At 45.8% G+C, this 13,407-nt stretch overlaps 1 protein-coding gene across 1 annotated transcript in view; it reads right to left on the reverse strand.

Moving 5' to 3' along the window:
• The window catches only part of UBE2Q2 (ubiquitin conjugating enzyme E2 Q2), an 81,523-nt gene that overhangs the window by 53,637 nt on the left and 14,479 nt on the right, over positions 1–13,407 (reverse strand). The gene's annotated exons all lie outside the window — the stretch shown is intronic.

The raw sequence follows: 13,407 nt of genomic DNA on the forward strand, positions 1-13,407 counted from the left end.
TTAGTTCATTCATAAGTGTAAACATTGTATCTCTTTGCTCTTTTCTTCGCAGACTGCCCAGAGAGGAAACAAGTTGCTTCACTGAAGACTCAGGCAACTTGCATTGACTTCTATTACAGAAGTCATTTGTAAATCGCACCGAAGACATAAAATCTGCCTTTTTATCAGCACAATCGGCACAAACGGCCAATGCCAATTAAGAAAAAAAACACACCGAATATCAGTTGACCTCTACTCTCTGCGACACCCTCCCCCCCACAGTGCAGTACCCAGCATGGAGATTGAAGGTACAGAGCTGCAGCTGACAATTTTTAAAAAGACTGTACATAAATATACACACACACACACACACACACACACACGGCTTGACAAATTTGCTTGGAATCTAGGTGCCAGCTAAAAAAAAAAAAAAAAAAAAAAAAAAAAGTTAGGAGCCAGGTCAGTAACGGCGATCCGGACCTGTCCCTGGCCTGACATGGAGATGCGTGAGGGGGGAGATGCGTGAGGGGGGAGATGCGTGAGGGGGAAGATGCGTGAGGGGGAAGATGCGTGAGGGGGAAGATGCGTGAGGGGGAAGATGCGTGAGGGGGAAGATGCGTGAGGGGGAAGATGCGTGAGGGGGAAGATGCGTGAGGGGGAAGATGCGTGAGGGGGAAGATGCGTGAGGGGGAAGATGCGTGAGGGGGAAGATGCGTGAGGGGGAAGATGGCCCCCCTACCTGTCTCCATGTCATTGCCCATAGCTCTTAGAGGGACTCTGACCATCTCCTGCAGCATGTCCCCAGTCTGACCATTTCCTGCATAAAAATATTTTTTAAAAACAGTCAATTTCGGTATGGTTGCCGTTTTGGTTTTTGGGAAAATGCATTTTCGGTATCGGTACCAAAAAACCCATTTGGTGCATCCCTAACTAAAAGCTGAAGATCAGCTTTAAAAGCGGTGCTGCACCTATTTTTTGTACCGTTTAAAAAGCATTTCATTCTAACGTCAGACTCGCTTGTACTGCTGATGCCCAGTATCCAGGTCCGTTTTTTGGTATAAATCGACACTTTATAAAATTGAGCAGAGCAGATGTCATCTTGCTTGTGGGCATTTGAAGCCCACAAGAAATCATTTCTGTGTTCCGTTTCATATTTTGCTCCCCATCGTAGAATGCTGTGGAAGTGACGTTGTGGCCAGAAATTTCACAGTGCACATCCGTTCCAAAAACTTGCGCCATGCGTTCCAAAGGATTTGCAGCAATGCAGACCACTGAATCTGTCAGATAATTCCCTCCCGAATCCACATAGGGGAGGTAATCCCCTCTGAGCCATGGTTACCCGCTCTCTCTCTCCACTCCGTCTAAAGTTTAACGTCACTTCGGTTTCACTGAACTGCATTGCTGAAAATCCTTTGGAACGCATGGCGCAAGGGTTTGGAAGGCATCTTGCATGCCCAGTGCAAAGTTTCTGGCCGCAATGTAACTTTCCGGAGCATTCTATGATGGGGAGCAAAATATGACACTACAGCGCCGTAATCCCAGGAGATGATGCGGATACCCGCACAAACACCGCCCACAGCCACAGGGTATGGAAAAAAAAAAAAAAAAAAAAGTTTACATACATACAAAAAAGGAGAGGCCATTGTGCACTCTTTGCTGCATTTCCTAACGAATAAGCCTAACTTTTGAAAGTGAGCGCAGAACCGCTTTAAATTGCATATACAGTACACCACACAGTATCCCTAAATATTTCACAAATAAAGCAAATATAATATTGCTCTGCACAAACAGACCTCATTGACATGGGCATACATCCGTACAGAGGGCCGTCTTTGCCCAAGTGGGATACACAAGTGCTTCATGCATCCAGGTGCAGGCAGTCCATTCATGTCTATTGGGATGCAGTGGCTGTCACAGACCCTGGTCTCATTTGACAGCAGTGTGCTCCCAAATGTGTGTGTGTGTGTGTGTGTGTGTGTGTGTGTGTGTGTGTGTGTGTGTGTGTGTGTGTGTGTGTGTGTGTGTGTGTGTGTCGCACTGCATGGCTGACAACCAGGGTTGTAATGGCAGACGTGGTTAAAGGGCAATGGTAATATATAAGCACCAGGCACAGTAGACTGTCTTGTATACAGGCATGTGCAGTGCGTTTTATGCATTCACCCTGTAGTTTTCCCCATGATTTTAAAATATACATTCAAGATAGAAGTAAACTCTTGGCGCCAGGAAAAATCAGTACCTTACAGTTGAAATCCCTGAAAACACAGCAAAGCAACTACTTATAAACGACTCCTACTTACAGAGGTAGAAAACAGGAAGCGAGACGAAATCTACCCCTAGGAAGGGAAATTCACTCCTGTAGAGTTATTATGGGAAAATGGTACCTCCACTGAAGCTTTAGCATTTGTTTATCTTTGTTTCCACAACTACCCAACATTTTCAAAAACCATTTGTCATTGGGACAGAAAGCGAGGCGATATCTTCGTAACAGGGGCACAGACAGCAAAGCAAGTGTTACAGGGGTGTTAACCCCTCTCTAGGCTATTCAAAAAGCTTCAAAATAGTGTTTTTGGCTGGAGCTATACTTAAATAATGTACCTGTTCTGACTTACGAACAAACCTACCTTATCTTACTTGTAACCCAGGGACTGCCTGTAGAGCTTTCACAGTATATGAATAGGACTGATTTTTTTTGCTGCCCATTGTGAGCTAGGCAACGTCTCAATAATCGATTCTCCACAGAAGGTACAGTGAATGAGCATTGCCAACCCAGGACCAGTTTTAATTTTGGCAGCAAATTTTGATTTAGTTGGTCTTTTGACTAAAATGCTATTTTAGTTTTAGTCGTATTTAGCCGACTAAAATCGAATGGGTTTAGTTTAATTGTTATGCATTTAAGAATTTCTCTAGAATCTCCATATACTGCTGGGAGTAAACATTCTAATGTTATTTATGGTATTAAGGTTTAAACAAACTCACAGATACAAATTTAGTGGCTCTGGATGGTCTGAGGAGGCCTGTAATGCACAGTGCTCTGGACAGTGGTCGGAGGGATGGCCTGTAATGCAGTGGCCTGGATGCTGGTGGTCACAGAGAGGCCTGTAGGCCTCTGGATAGACGGTGGTCTGAGAGGAGCCTTCAGGCCTGTAATTGTAATGTACACCATCATAGTGGGTGCCCTCTGCTCTGAATGGTCTTCGCGAGTGGGACTCAGGAGGCCTGTAATGCAATGCTGCTCTGGTCTATCCTTTGAGGATTCAGAGGCCTGTAATGCTTGCTGGGAGCAGCAGCAGACAGAGCTCCGTAGAAACCAGAAGTTAGTTTGAGGATAAACGTCCCTGCCTCACATTTTCATTTGTAAACTAAAATGGAATTGATTTTTGTCCTAGTTTTCCTCAGTGGACAAAGATGTGGTGTACCTTTAGGTTGTCACTGTAAAAATGCCTTTGACGAAATGAACACTGCCTGGGACAGGAAGTGTGTTACTGGCTACAAGGCATAAGATATACCATGGAACATGGACATCCCTCCAAAATTGATGAAAATACAAGAAAACTGGTCAGGGAAGTTGCCAAGAGGCCTACAGCAACATTAAAGGAGCTGAATATCTAGCAAGTACTGGCTGTGTGGTACATGTGACAACGATCTCCCGTATTCTTCATATGTCTGAGCTATGGGGTGGAGGGCAAGACAGAAGCCTTTTCCTAGGAAAAACTATCAAGCCCGGCTAAATTTTGCAGAAACACATTTGAAGTCTCTCAAAAGCATTTGGGAAAAATGTGTTATGTCTGATGAAACCAAGGTTGAACTTTCTTTTGCCATAATCCCCCCAAAAAATAAAAAAAAAAATAGGATTTTTGTACTCCCCGTAAAATCCTTTTCTCTGTAATTCACGACCGACACAGCTCCTCTCTGTAACTTAATGGGTTTGTTAGCCTGCCATTAGGAGAACTAGGCAAAAATTGTAACAATACACAGAACTTTAGTCCCGCCCCAAGGGGTGGACCCTGTGCTAACAACCCTCCTTGTTCCCAGGCAGAACTCAGTACGTCAACAAGCAGTATAACGTAGAGAAAAGGAGGGGTGGGTGCTGTGTCGGTCAGTGAATTACAGAGAAAAGGATTTTACGGCGAGTACAAAATTCCTATTTTTTCTTATATTCAGAGATCGACATAGGTCCTCTCTGTAACTAAATGGGACGTCCCCAAGCAGTTCCAAATGAGGGGTGGGAAAAAACAGCATTAAAACTTCATCCACCGTGGCAAGTGGGAACTAGTGAAACGAAACCCACAAAAAGACAGTGTGTGGAAAGACACACCGCCAAAACCGGGCATTCTCAACAGGAGAGATCCAACACCGCAACCTTTTTTGCGGAAGTAATGCAAAAGTGCATTAAACAGTACTGCGTTTTTTTTTGTTTTTTTTTTTTCCAATGAAAAAACACACAACAGGAAAAAGAAAAAAAAAAAAAAAAAAAAAAAGAAAAAATTGCAACTACACGGCCGCCTGCAAAAAACGTTGCGCCCAAAACAGGCAGCCGCCGATGCACTGACGTCTACCTTGTAGAACTTGGTAAACGTATGGACAGACGACCAGGTCGCCGCCTTACACAACTGAGCGACAGACGCTTGTGTCGGAAGGCCCAAGACGTTCCGATGGCTCTTGTAGAGTGGGCCGTGACTGGAAAGGGGGGCCCCTGCCCCTTCAAGGCGTAGGCTTGGACTACAATCCGTCTAATCCACCTGGAAATGGTGGCCGACGAGACCGCCATACCCTTCTTTGGACCAGCCACCGAAACAAACAGTCAGACTTCTGAAAGGGAGCCGTGGCAGACAAGTACACCTTCAGAGTCCTAACCACATCGAGAGTGTGAAGGGCCACCTCCTTGGGGTGCTTTGGCTTGGGACACAAAGATCGTAATACAATGTCCTCATCGATATGAAAAGCCAAAACCACCTTTGGTAGAAAGGACGGTTGCGGACGCAACACCAGCCAAGGCCGAAATTTGCCCCTTAATGGTGCTTAACGCCAACTTCTGGTCTACTCCTTGCTGAAGAAACAGCAGAATCCTGGATATAGAAAAGGAACGTGGATGCCATCCTTTCTCCTCACACATGGAGAGGTAGGCCTTCCAGGTACGATGGTATATCTTCCGTGAAGATTTCCACACCCTCAACATAGTAAGCATCACCAAGTCCAACAGACCCCGGTTTCCTAGCCATGCCGTTAAAGCCAGCGATGGTAAAGCAGGGTGAAAGATTGGACATTGAGACAGGAGGTTCTCTCGAAGCGGCAGTCACCAGGGAGTGTGCCACCAGACGCACCAGGGCTGCTTAGGCCAATCTGGGGCAACCAGGATTACTGGAATCCCCTCGGCTTCCACTCTGCGAAGCAGATGTGGCAACAGTTTCAGTGGAGGAAAGGCATAGACCAGCTGGTACTGATCCCACAAAGCCACCAGCGCGTCTGCCCACGGATCTCGTCCTGGACGCAAATATTGGCACCTTCCGATTGAGACGAGAGGCCAATAGATCCACATCTGGTGTGCCCCATTTCAGGCACAGCAGCCTGAATATCTCCGGATGCAACGCCCATTCTCCTGGGTCCAGCATCTGACGACTCAGTCCGCCTGCCAATTTTCCACCCCCAGGATGTAAATGGCTGACAGGGCCAGAACGTGTCACTCTGCCCACCGAAGTATGTGAGCGACCTCCCGAGCAGTGGCTGAGCTTCTTGTTCCCCCTTGGTGATCTATGTTCGCCACAGCCGTGGCGTTGTCTGACTGTCCTTGAAGGCACGTTGACCACGTGTGGAGGCACAGCCTGATCGCTCTCTCAATTAGAGCAGATTGATTGGCAACTTGGATTCTTCTGTCGACCAGAGGCCCTGAGCCGACTGAATCCCCATAACTCCACCCCAGCCGGATAGACTGCCGTCCGTAGTGACCACAGTCCATTTCAGAGGAAGGAACGATTTTCCAGACTGAATCACCGGGGACCTCAACCACCAGACCAGAGAGTCCCTGACCGGCTGGCTCACATGGACCCGTCAATCCAGGGACAACGGAGATTTGTCCCATTTTGTCAAAATCTCCCTCTGCAGGACTCGAAGTAGGCTACCATGAGCCCCAGTACTCGCATGCAAAAATGGAGCGACACCCACTTGCGGTTCATCAGTAGTTTGACCGCAGATTTGAGAGTCTGCAATTTGTCTGAGGGGAGAAAGACCCTTGCTTCCCTGGAGTCCAATAGTAAATCCAGGTACTCCAGAAGCTGGATTGGCACAACCACAGTCTTCTTTAGGTTCAACAGCCACCCAAATTCTCGCAGAGTCTGCATGGCAATCATCACATCCTCTTCTAATTCTGAGGCGGAAGATGCTCTCAGGAGGGGTTAGTCTAGGTAACCCACGATCGCGATCCCGCGTTGTCGCAGCAACGCCAATACTGGAGCCAGTACTTTGGTAAAGACTCAGGGGTCTGATGCCAGGCCAAAGGGAAGAGACACAAACTGGTAATGGGCTTCCGACTACCAAACGCAGAAATTTTTGATGACGAAGGCATATGGGTATGTGCAGGTACGCATCCTGGATGACCAAAGATGCCAGGGAGTCCCCCTTGATGGAGTGCAGCGACTACTGAGCGAACTGATTCCATTCTGAAACTCTGCACTTTTACAAAGTGATTGAGGGCTTTTAAGTCCAAGATTGGACGTACCCCTTCCTTCTTAGGAACCACAGATTTGAGTAGAATCCCTGGAAGCGTTCCGATTCCGGAACTGGTACAACCACCCCCTGATTCAGCAAGTCCCTTACTGCCTCTAGCAGGGCCTCCCAGCGAACCGGGGACACGGGTATGCTGGAGGGGAAGAATCCATTTGGCGGCCAAGAGAGAAACAAGAGAGAATCTTGTAGCCTGTGGAAATCAGGTTGCAGACCCATTGGTCGGATAACCGGGAGGTCCAACCGGCTGCAAACTCCCGAAGGCGACCCCCCCAGCAGATACGCGCGTGGGGGCAAACCTTCATGCAGTAGCACTTTTGTTCGCAGGCTTGCGGTTCCAGGGATGCTTTTGACCGTCCGTGGACTTTTAGTTGAAGCACCGGGTGGACAAAAAAGCCGCTTGTGAGCAGAAAAAGAGGGCCCTTGCCTGCGGCATGGCTCCTTAGCCTTCCTGGCCTGTAGGAGTAGTGTACTCTTACCACCAGTGGCATTTTTAATAATGTCGTCCAACGAAGCTCCAAAGAGCCGGTCGCCAAGGAAGGGAAGATACGTCAGGGCTTTCTTGGATGCCTGGTCAGCAGACCAGCATTTTAGCCACAGCTAACACTGAAGCCCTGGATAACAGAGGGAGAGTATCCAGAGCCGTCACAAACGTACTTAAGGCCTTGCAATAGTTGGTCTGCTAGTTCCACGCAGACAGGGGAGGCCTGTTGCTCTCCCAATTCGCGGTGCAAGAGTTTTGCCCACTCAGTCAGTGTCTGTGACACCAGTGCGGATGCCAGTACTGGTCACACGCCTGACCTCACAACCGTAAACAAGGAACGAGCCACTGCCTTGGCCTTCCTGTCCGTGGGAATCCTTGAATGCAGGAGTCCCCTCTACCGGGATTGTGGTTGCTTTATTTAACCTGAATACTGGGGGGTCCACGACTGGAGGAGCTGACCATTTCTTGAGAAGGCTTTCCTCAAAGGGGTAACATACCGCCATGTTTTTGGGGACCGAAAAAGGTCCTTGCGGCTGACTGCCATTCCCTGTAGATGAACTTGTCAAAATAAGTCAAATACGAGAAAACCTTAGGTGAACGTGCGGGATCCAAAAGGGACCGATACATCAGCAGAGGGGTCCGCTGGCTCCTGAATCTTCAGGGTATCACGCACAGCTGTGATAAGTGCTCCAACAAGCGCTTTGTCGCCCCCGGACGGGGAATCATCCTCACTGTCCGAATGATCCTGGTCAGCCTCGTCTGATAGGTCAGAGCAGGGGTCACCAGCCGCAGCAGGGCCAGAGTCTGCATCAGAGCTCTCCCCAGAGGACGGGGGGGGGTCTAGGGGCCTTTTACGCGCACCTTTCCTTCCACGCACCGCCTCTATGGGCACAGCGCCATCCGCAGGTGAACCGGTTGCAATAGCCTGGATTTCGGGGGAAGACTGGGAGACATTCCATCACAGACCTACTCCTGCGCAGTTAAAGGGTAGCTGCTGGCCCGATATACTGTGATCCGGACATCAGTAGCCCGGTCATATATATACCCCGAAGCATTGAAGATCACTGACCACCTCTGGAGCCGAGGTATGTCATGGCCTGCCGAGCCTTAGCTGCAGCCTGCACACGCTCGATGGCTGGACTGGGGAGACTACAAGGATAACTTAACCAGCCTGTCACCCAGCTGGCAGTTGATGAAAGATCCTGGGATCTTCTATCTTGCGCAAAAAACATCAAACCTGCATAACAAAAAATAAAAATAAAAATAAATAAATAAAAATGGACCAAAGAGCCCACAGGGTTCCTAGGTCATTCTCCTTCATTAGGCAAAATAAAAACGAAGTTCTGCCTGAGAGCAGGGAGGGTTGTTAGCACAGGGTCCGGCCCCCGGGGCGGGACTAAAGTTCTGTGTATTGTGTTACAGTTTTTGCCTAGTTCTCCTAATGGCAGGCTAACAAACCCATTTAGTTACAGAGAGGAGCTGTGTCAGTCGGTGAATATAAGAGAAAGATATGTTTGGCACAAAAACACTGCACATCACCAAAAGAACACCATACCCACAGTGAAGCATGGTGGTGGCAGCATGATACTTTGGTGCCGTTTTTCTTCAACTGGAACAGGGGCCTTAGTCAAGGTAGAAGGAATTATGAACAGTTCCAAAAACCAGTCAGTCAGTGTTGGCACAAAACCTTCAGGCTTCTGCTAAAAAGCCAAACATAAAGAGGAAATGTATCTTTCAGCATGACAACCCATAGCATATATCCAAATCAACAAAAGAATTACTTCAACAGAAGACTATTAAAGTTTTGGAATGGCTCAGCCAGAGCACAGTATGGATATGCAGTCTGATTCGAGAGGGTTAGGCTTACTGACAGAAGTACTATTGTGGCCGATAGGACTGCGAGTACTGATGTCCAGGATAATACCTCTGGATTTAAAATTGTGATGTATTATAGTATCCAGTATAAGAGGTTTGAGAGAATTATAGACAAACATTAGCCGATTTTGAAGTATGATCGGATCCTTGGTCCATCACTTCTGAATCGACCCGAGTTTATTTACCGTAAAGCACCTTCACTTTGTGACTGTTTAGCACCAGGAGTTGTTGATCCACCCAAAGTGTGCTGAATAAACTAAATTATTAAAAAGTAGTCCAGCCAAAGCTTGTTTGGCTGGGCTTCTCCTATGGGAGACACAGGAGTGCAATTCATTTTGCACTCGTGACCCATCCTCAGCAGACAGCGGGCTGAAGTCCGCTCCCTGCTGACGTCACTGGAATCAGTCCAGGCACCATGTCACCATGACAAGTCTGGATCCGCCAGGTGCCTAGACTGACACCTGTAGCAGCAAGTCGCTGAGAGCCTAAAACGGCTGCTCCTCACCCACCCACAGCCCAATCAACCAGCGCATACTGGCAACTCACTCATGATTGACTGCTGGTCAGGACTAACAGTCACTAATGAGTCTTACATGCAACTTCATTGACAGCGGGTGGACAAAAAGGCAATTGGTGTTGAATACAAAGGTGATGCAAGGATCCCACACTGGGGAGTACATTAGAGAAAGGTTTTTAGGCATGCTTGAGGACTGCAGAATAAAGATAGAGTGATGCTTGTGCTTCGTGATAGCGGTGCAAACATGGTGAAAGGAATGGGGCTTGCTGAAATGTCAGACCTCAGCTGCGTGGCACACACCCTTCAACTTGTGGTAAATGGTCTGTCAAGCCAAAGAGCTTTGATAGATAATTGGCATGCTGAAGAGGTACGCAGGCCATTTCCATTATTCAGTCCTTGCCAAGCAGCGACTTAACAGGCAAATTCAGGTTGTTCCAAAACGTTGGAATTCAACACTTCACATGCTGCAAAGCATGCTGGAACAGAAGAGAGTCCTGAGCATCTATTCAGGCAAACATGGAGAATATAGTTGTCCTACTGCTGATCAGTGGGACATTGTAGCCAATGTCATTGAAAACCTCCTCCTCAGAGGAAGTGACACTAGAGGCGAGTCGTTACGACTCATCTGTGTCATTTGGCATACCATGTGTGAGTGCTGTAGATTATTCTTCAAGAGAATGAAGGACCCAACACACGTCGCATTAAAAAGGCAGGTCATGAGGGGCAGCCTCACCAAACGCTTTGAGAAGCATGGAGAGTAAAAATACTATGCTGGCATGTCTTTTGGATCCTTGATAAAAGAATCATGTGCTTTCTTGTGACGATGTATTAACCAAGGAAAAACAATGGCTGACAGAAGAACAAGAGCTGCTGGAGGTTCCTGCCAAAAAGAACAAGTAAAGAGCATGTTACTAATGTGGAAGAGCAGGATGCTGCAAAAACAGACAAACCTCAAAAAAAAAGAGAGACAAGCAGAAGAGAATCTCCTTCGTGGTCGAATTGATGCCATGTTCAGCGTGTTATTGGGGCCTCATGTGGAGGATTCTTCTGAACGTGCATCAATAATCAGTCTGGATGATGAACTTAATCTCTGTTTGAAGGAACCAGTAATTGACAGAAGTGGTGATCCTCTTCAGTGGTGGAAAGAAAACGAGTCACACTACAAAAGACTTGCCTCATGCAAGAAGATACCTCTCTGCTCCTCCACCTGCACCAAGGGAGCGTTTTCAGTAAAGCGTCAGCAATGTATGAAAAAAAAAAAAAAAAAAAAAAAAAAAAAAAAAAAAAAAAAACAGAACCCGTTTAACAGGCGAACATGCCGAAATGTTATGCTTTCCACACTAGAATTTTGTTCTACTTAATCACTTCCCTACCGGCCTATAGTAATATGACGTCCGCAGGAGCACTTTACCACCCTGGGCAGGCGTCATATGATGTCTTCTGCTTCTCGCCACTCCTGCGGGCCCCCAGCGTGGGGATTGGGGATGAGGTTTGTCCCTCGGGACACAGCCAAACCCAGATCAGTGTAAAGAGCCAATAAAAAGCAGATCTTTACCATGCGACTGGCTGGGTCTAATCACAGCCGGTTACATGCACAGAGCGGTGATCGTGACGAGGCTTGTTACCCTGACACAGCCCATCCCCGATCGTGGTAAAGCACCAATTAAACGGTTTTACCACGTACCCAATTACAGCCGGTCACAGAATGTCAGAGGAGGAGATTGTGGTAACAGCTCGTTACTGCTTACAGTGCACACCAATTACACTGATCGCCCCCTCCTAATAAAGAAGGCCCGTCAACAGCCCATCCAAGTACTTGTCACCCGCCCATCAGATTACCAAAGTACCTATCTGCAGCACATGCCTCATAGAATATACCTTGGTGTGTTTGCTTTCCAAAATGGGTTATTTTGAGGGCAATTCCATTGTCCTGGTTCTCCAGGGCCTTCAAAAATGTAATAGGTTAGGAAATTTTATGTGTAATTTATGCTCCTAGAACGTCTGACGGTGCTCCTTGCATGTTGGACCCTTCTATGTGGCCAGGCTGTGAAAAAGTCTCACATGTGGTATCGTCATACTCGGGAGAAGCAGAATGTATTTTGGGGTGTAATTGGAAATATGCATATGCTATTTGTCAGGGGGAAAAAAATAAAAAATTTTTTTTTTTTTTTTTAAACACAAAAAGTCTTAATTTTCCCCAAGAATTGTGGAAAAAAAATTACAACTTCAAAAAAACTCACTATGCCTCTTACTAAATACAGTGAACTGTCTGCTTTCCAAAAAGGGGACATTTGTACTTTCCTAACATTTCAGGGCCTCAAGAGTTGATAGGCCGTCAGTGCATCAGGTGTGATCAATTTTCAATGACTAACTTTCACACAGACCAAATAATATACACTTATGTGGGTTATTTTTTACTAAAGATAAGTAGCAGTATACATTTTGGCCCAAATTTATGAACAAAAAGTTTATTTGCAAAATGAGAGAAATATATATACACATATATACACACAAACAAAACAAACCAAAAACAAACCAACAAACCAAAAACAAACCAACAAACCAAAAACAAACCAACAAACCAAAAACAAACAAACAAACCAAAAACAAACAAACAAACCAAAAACAAACAAACAAACCAAAAACAAACAAACAAACCAAAAACAAACAAACAAACCAAAAACAAACCAAAAACAAACAAACAAAACCAAACAAAACCAAACCAAACAAAACCAAAACAAACAAAACCAAAAACAAACAAAACCAAAAACAAACAAAACCAAAAACAAACAAAACCAAAAACAAACAAAACCAAAAACAAACAAAACCAAAAACAAACAAAACCAAAAACAAACAAAACCAAATACAAACAAAACCAAAAACAAACAAAACCAAAAACAAACAAACCAAACGTTTGGGTACAGTGTTGCATGAGTAATTGGCAAAGTACAAGCACTGAAAGCTGAAAATTGGTCTGGGCAGGAAGGGTAGTGTCTGAGTGTCCTGTCCACTGTCTAGCTTTTTGCATTACAGTAAGTCAGTTATACCTTTTCTATGTTTTGGGAAGTCATTTAAGAAGTTATTGTTTTTCCAGTACTTGTTTTTTTCCCAGTTGTTTACTTTTAAACCTTGTTCATCACACCATGGTGCACTGCAGACCGAGATGCCAGTTTTGAAATCTGTGTTTTTCTCTCCCATCAGTTTCCATGCAGGTATGGTGTGAAGAACGATCCCTTAATGTTTAATTTTAAACATTAACATGTTCAGTTTATACATGATTTTTGAATAAAAAGTGTCATTTCTGAAAAGTTGCAATGTACAAAATATCAGCCAACGGCAGGAGAGGTGGCCGAAATATTGGTATCTTAAAATCTATATTGGTTGATCCCTATAACAAACCATGTTAGAACAAATATTTTGACAGAATCTGGGTCCAAGCTTTGTTTATCTGTTCTCTGCAATCACATACTTTGGATTTTTCTGTTTGAGACACTAAAAACAAAAACTTACGTTTTTGGTGAGCCAGCCAGGAGTAGACGGAGTGTCCGGAACAGAGCTTTGATTGGGACCATGGGGACCGCAGACCCTAAATGCCTACTTGGTAAGCTGCCTTGAAGCTTGTTTATATTTCTGCCTTTCCTTTGTATCCGTTTGATCTCAAGGAAACCAGACCCACTTTAGGAACTTTGTTGAGTAACTATGTCTGAATGTGTTTGTGTCCATATTCATGGGCTGGACTGAGTATGGATAGGGTTAATCCTCAGCAGTTCCCTATGTAGACACTTCAGGGCTACCTGGGTAAGAGGCACATGGTAGGGTCATAAAAAAAAAAAAA

The sequence above is a fragment of the Lithobates pipiens genome, unplaced genomic scaffold (assembly GCF_037356315.1).
Source record: "Lithobates pipiens isolate NorthernLeopardFrog02 unplaced genomic scaffold, aLitPip1_a1.2 Scaffold_8, whole genome shotgun sequence".
Taxonomy (NCBI): Eukaryota; Metazoa; Chordata; class Amphibia; order Anura; family Ranidae; genus Lithobates; species Lithobates pipiens.